Source organism: Sapajus apella, unplaced genomic scaffold (assembly GCF_009761245.1).
Source record: "Sapajus apella isolate SASKATOON/1434 unplaced genomic scaffold, GSC_monkey_1.0 scaffold130, whole genome shotgun sequence".
Taxonomy (NCBI): domain Eukaryota; kingdom Metazoa; phylum Chordata; class Mammalia; order Primates; family Cebidae; genus Sapajus; species Sapajus apella.
Window position 1 is genome coordinate 203,155 of NW_022437070.1, and position 6,584 is coordinate 209,738.

At 41.3% G+C, this 6,584-nt stretch overlaps 1 protein-coding gene across 4 annotated transcripts in view; it reads right to left on the minus strand.

The window, feature by feature from the left end:
- The window catches only part of ELSPBP1 (epididymal sperm binding protein 1), a 33,074-nt gene that overhangs the window by 14,422 nt on the left and 12,068 nt on the right, over positions 1–6,584 (minus strand). The window lies entirely within an intron of this gene.

Genomic DNA, 6,584 nt, shown 5'->3' on the forward strand with positions numbered 1-6,584 from the left:
GCAGGAGAAATTGGCATGAACAGGGGAGGGGGGTGTGGTGGGGCGACGATTCACCCCTCCTACCCACCAGCGGGGGAAAAAAGGGAAAAACGCGGTAAAAAAAAAAAAAAAAAAAAAAAAAAATTAAAAAATAAATAAATAAGAAAATGAGAATTTTGCTAGGTATAATTTAATTACTTCTGTAACGTATGTGATTACTGTGTGGCACTGTGTCACAGCTTATTCATCTTCCCTGTCAAGGCAGATTATGTTTCACCTTCTCCCTTTTGTCTTTTAACCTCTGGTGCACCATTTTAAGTATTGTTGTAACTCTCTCCTAGGATACAAGGACGAGGAATTCTCATGAGTGTATACAAGTGAGTGGATTTACTGACTCATCATATATGGAAACGTGGATCTTCACAGTATAATGCCAAACCATTTAACAAAATAGACTGCAATATGGTAAACTTAGAAATGTCCTGTCCTAATCTCTAATCTCTAGTGAAGAAAAAAAAGTTGTTACACAAAAATATACACTCTTTAATATGATTTTTGTGGAATTCAGCAACAATTGTGTGTGTATGTGCTTTTGTGTATGTATGTGCAAGCACATTTACATGAAGCGCTCACATAAATGATAAAATATTTTTAAATGATAAATGATATTTACAATGTCATAAAAGGGGCAACAAAATGCATTAAGGGAGGATAGAATTAGATAAACATGACTGTGAAAGTTCCAGAGCACTGAGCAATGGCTGTTTGTTGTATTATGAGAAATTCATATGGATATGCAAACATAAATCTCCTACTGAACCAGTAAAATTTAAGTTGTTTCTCTTCCCATACGAATAAAATAATCTGAATATTACTAAAAAAAAAAAAAGAAAAGAAAAGAAAATGAGAATGTATGTCCATAGCCCAAGAGACTAATGGTCCCTGAAATATATTGAGAAATGCTGTTCTTGGCCAGGAACAGTGATGCATGCCTGTAATCCCAGCACTTTGGGAGGCCGAGGTGAGCGGATCACTTCAAGCCAGGAGTTCAAGATGAGTCTGGGTAACAAAGTAAGACCCCATCTCTACAAAAAACAAACAGGATTAGCCGGCCATGGTGGTGTGCTCCTGTAGTCCTAGCTACTTGGGAGGCTGAGGGAGGAGGACCCTTTGAGCCTGAGAGTTTGAGGCCACAGTGACCTGTGATTGTACCACTGTACTCCAGCCTGGGTGACAGAGTGAGACCCTGTCTGAAAACAAAGCAAAACAAAAACAAAAATGGTGTTCTGCAGAATTTTAATGTGTGAATTTAAAATAAAAATAAAGAAATGCTATTCTATCCCAAATTTCTCATTACATGAAAACCCACATACAATAAGGATTAATTAAAGTTGATCCCTTTTTCTGAGAGATGAGAACTGGGATGAGCGCTCAACTTGCTCATCTGTAAGTTCAGAGTCAGAGTCACAGCTTCCCTTCTTGCTCTGCTCTCCTTCATTTTCCTTCTTCCTTCCCTCCCCCAAAGATATAATGATAGAATACTAGGAGTGAAATACTCTGATGGGTGATTTGTGTGTGTGCAATGGATTATGGGTGGAAATTATGCTCACAATTTCCTGACGTTAAAAAAGTCCCAAGCAATCCTCTCTGCTATTTTCTTTCTCTGCCAGCCAGCTGAATATAGAGCAGCAGTTTTTTTCTTTTGTTTTGTTTTTTTGAGATGGAGTCTCGCTCTTGTCACCCAGGCTGGAGAGAAGTGGCACGATCTCGGCTCACTGCAACCTCCACCTCCCGGGTTCAAGCGATTCTCCTGCCTCAGCCTCCTGAGTAGCTGGGATTACAGGCGCCTGCCACCATGCCCGACTAATTTTTGTATTTTTAGTAGAGACAGGGTTTCCCTATGTTGGTCAGGCTGGTCTCAAACTCCTGATCTCAGGTGATCTGCCCGCCTTGGCCTCCCAAAATGTTGGGATTACAGGCATGAGCCACCGTACCGGGCCAGCAGCTCTTAATAGAGAAGGAGGAGCAATTATGACCTCCCAGGGGGCATTAGCCAGTGTTTAGAGACATTTTCGGTTGTTACAACTTATAGGGGAAAGGAGCCAGTGGCTGTTACTGGCCTCTGCCAGATAGAGGTTAGGGATGGTGCTAAACATCCTACAGTGCACAGGACAGCTCCCCAGAACAAAGGCATCTGGCCACAGACAAAAATAGTGCCAAGGCTGAGAAACTCTGAGGACTGGGCAGAGAATACTGAGCACCTGCAGGACAGCGGACCCACAAACTAGAGGATCTTGTTCTCTGGATTAAAACAAAAACGTTTCCCACTGAATATCCACATTGGACTCTAAGATGAGTTTAACAGGAACCTCTGTTGAGTCAAGCCACTGACATTTGGGTGTCGTTATAACAGTTAGTCCTCCTCTCATACAGACAAGACACAGTGTCCGTCTCCAAGGTCTGTAACGTGGTAGCCCCAGCCCTCACTGTGGATCAGATTCTTGTCCTGTATAACCTGACACAGGTCATGACAGGGACAGGGATGGGTTGGGAGAGTGTGCAGAAGGCAGGTTTCCATCTCTGAAGTGCACCAGCAGGTTGACACAGGGACGATTACTTAAATGTCATTGCATTTCTCGCCTTTGTTTCTCAGAACTGTTTGGTACTTATTTTGGTGAAGCTTAATAAACCAGTTTAAGTTGGAGAGTGCTTAGGGAAATACCTGGAACATGGCTGCTGCTTAACAAATATTAGCTATGATCAACATTGTCATCGTCATCATCACCATCATCGTTGTCATGATCCACAGTATTGTCACTGTCATCATCACAATGATCATCATTGTCATGATCACCATCAGCATTGTCACCATCACCAACCTCATTATTGTCATCATCATCGTGACCATAATCATCACTGTCATCATCACTGTCACGATTATTGTCAGTCATTATCATTATTGTCATTGTCATCATGTTATCATCATTGTGATAATCATTATTCTCCTCCTCATTACATCATAATTGTCATTATTGTCACCATCACCAACCTCATTATTGTCATTGTCATCATGACCATCATCATTGTCATCGTCATGATTATCAGTCATTCTCATCTTCATTGTCATCGTCATGCATTCATCAACATTGTGATAATCATTATTCTCCTCCTCATTACATCATAATTGTCATCATCATCGTGATCATCATCACAATCATCATCCTCATTATTGTCATTATCATAACCATCATCGTCATTGTCATTATCAGTCATTGTCATTATCAAATTTGTTATTGTCATTGTCATCGTCATCATTGTCATCATCCGTCATTGTCACCATCATCAACCTCATTATTGTCATTAACATGATCATCGTCATCATTGTCATCATTATCATCAGTCATTGTCATCAGCCTCATTATTGTCATTCTCATCATCATCGTTGTCATGCTCATCAGTCATTGTCATCATCATTAACCTCATCATTGTCATTGTCATGATCATCATCATCGTTGTCATCATTGTTATCAGTCATTATCATCAACCTCATTGTCATTGCCATCATTGTCTTCACATCATCATCTGTCACTGTCACCATCACTAGCAACCTCATTGTCATGATCATGATCATGATCATCACTGTCATCATTGTCATCATCAGTTATTGTCATCGTCATCCTCATTGCTGTCATTATCATGATCATGATCATCATCGTCATCATCAACCTCATTGTTGTCATCATCATTGTCATCATCATCTGTCACTGTCACCATCATCACCCTCATTGTTGTCAATCTCATTATCATCACTGTCCTCATCGTTGTCATCATCATCATTCTCTTCCTCATCACATCATTATGCTCATCATCATTGTCGTCACCAGTGTTGCCATCACTATCATCATTGTCATATCGTCACCATCATCATCATGATCATGGTCATCATCACCGTCATTGTCGTTATCCAACGCTTTACCTCAGTCACCAACACCACTGAGTGTGCAGGATACTGTGTTGAGGGGGAGGGCAGATGGAAACTCAGTAGGTGGAATTAAAGTTATCTTTGGGAGTTGTTAGTAAGAATCAGCATATAATGAATACTATTAGCCATCTGCAAAGTAATCCAGCAGATGGCCTAATCCTCTTAGCTACAATCCTCCATAATTCAAACCCTGCTGACCTGCCTGTTTTCACCCCTGATTAACATTCCCTTGACCTTTCCCCATGTTCTTTATCTGTCTTTGCGATTTTTCTCCTGCCCTTCACCGTGCCCCAAAACTCTTTCCTCTCTTCCCGGCTTTAGTCCCTGCTATTCTTCCATGAAGACTTGGTTCAGTCTGGGCCAATACTCTTCCTCACACTTAGACTACTCAGACTCAACCTCTATAAATGAATGCAGTGGCCGACTTTTTAAAATCATTCATTTATGTGTCTCTAACTCCCAATTACTGTGAACTCTCTGAGTGGAGGGTCTAGGTTTTGTTTATTTCTGTATTTTTGGCCCATAACACAATGCCTGGACCTTAAGATCACTCGGTAAACATATACTGAATAAATCTGTAAATATACGCAAAGGGGACTTGGGATACTGAGTTTCACCACAAGAATGTGGTTGTGGTCTCAGGGAGGCATGACAAAAATGAGATAATAACTAGAAAAGTGGATACCCCATCAATTACAGTGTTCCTTTTCTGAATAAACTGTGAGTTCCTAGCCTTTTGGGAGCTTGTCAGTTCTTTGAGAACCCAGAAGTTCTCTCTAGGAGGATATTCATATGCCCTTGTGGTTGAGATGGCTATGTGTCCACCAAAACCAGTTTCATTTTCCTCCAAAATGCACTGCTACACTACATCCCCCAGACTTGCTGGCAGCTAACAGTCTCCCAGACTTGCTTGCAGCCAAGCGTCTGGCCAGTGGAAGTGGGAGAAAGTGATGAATGTCACTTCCTGTCCCACCCAAAAGAAGACAAACAAACAAAAAACCCTCTCCTCCCAGATCTTCCAGATTCTCTTGATCCTTGTCTATGAGCCAAAAGCAAAGGATCCTCAGCAGCTCTGAAACCCCAGGGAATGGGGGGGCCCCAGGATGAAAGATGCTTGGATCCCTGAATGACCATGTGGAGCATTGTTTTCTGACCAGATGCACCCGTCTGGGACTTTACACAACCAAGAAAAAACAAATGCTATTGTGTTAAACTGCTGATAGTTTGGAGTTTGCTTGTTACAACAGCTATTTTCACTACCCTGATAAATACACACATTTTTAAAAAATACAGATTCAAGTTTTCATAGACTCTAATCCTCACTTAGTGACCCCAGGTTAGGAATCTCTGGAATAAATAATGTGGGATCAAGGTTCTTCAACATGTAAACGGTTCCTGAGCCTTATTCAGGGGAGAACAATTTGTCAGGAAGAAAAGGATTCTAATTGTACAGAACGACTCACCAAGGTTTGAGTGAATGACATAGAATCAAGGTCTCCTCTTATTCTGTTTCCTTGCTTACTCTACAATCTCTTAGTGGTTAATTTCAGTTTTAAGATATATTAAGATATAATTATTATTAAAGAGAACTAATAATTAAAAAGAAGAAGAAGAAAAAGATACAATTAGGGTGTCCAGGTTGGGGTCTGAGGATTTAGTTCATTGGAATTATATAGCCTGCATTTTAATTAACATATTCACATTCCCCTCACCATGTGCTAAGCATTATGAAAGATGCTGGTGCCCAGACGGTCTTGAACTTCTGGTTTTAAGGAATCCTTTGCCTTGGCCTCCCAAAGTGCTGGAATGACAGATGTGAGCCACAATGCCTGGTCTATTTTTTAAATTACTGTGGATAGAAAGAAAAATGGCATGTGTGGCCAGGTGCAGTGGCTCATGCCTATAATCCCAGCACTTTGGGAGGCTGAGGTGGGTGGATCACGAGGTCAGGAGTTCGAGACCAGCCTGGCCAATACGTTGAAAACCCATCTCTACCAAAAAAAAATAAAATAAAATAATACAAAAATTAGCTGGGCATGGTGACATGCCCCTGTAGTCCCAGCTACTCAGGAAGCTGAGGTGGAAGAATCGCTTGAACCCAGGCAGTGGAAGTCGCAGTGAGCTGACATCAAAAGGTGCTTCTTGCTCAAAAAGCATTTTTTGCTTCAAGGCTTAGCTTTAAAAAAAAAAAAAAGAACCTGTAATCCCAGCACTTTGGGAGGCCGAGGCGGGTAGATCACGAGGCCAAGAGATCGAGACCATCCTGGTCAACATGGTGAAACCCCGTCTCTACTAAAAATACAAAACATTAGCTGGGCGTGGTGGCGCGTGCCTGTAATCCCAGCTACTCAGGAGGCTGAGGCAGGAGAATTGCCTGAACCCAGGAGGCGGAGGTTGAGGTGAGCCGAGATTGCACCATTGCACTCCAGCCTGGGTAACAAGAGCGAAACTCTGTCTCAAAAGAAAATAAAAATGGCATGTATTATGACATCAAATCTAGGAGCTAGATTTTTAATCTTTTTAGTTAATCTTCAAAATAACCCAATGAGAATTACAGAGAAAATAAGTGGCAGATCCAGGTTTCAAACCCCAGGTCTTCTGTGTGATTTTTCTTTTTCTTTTT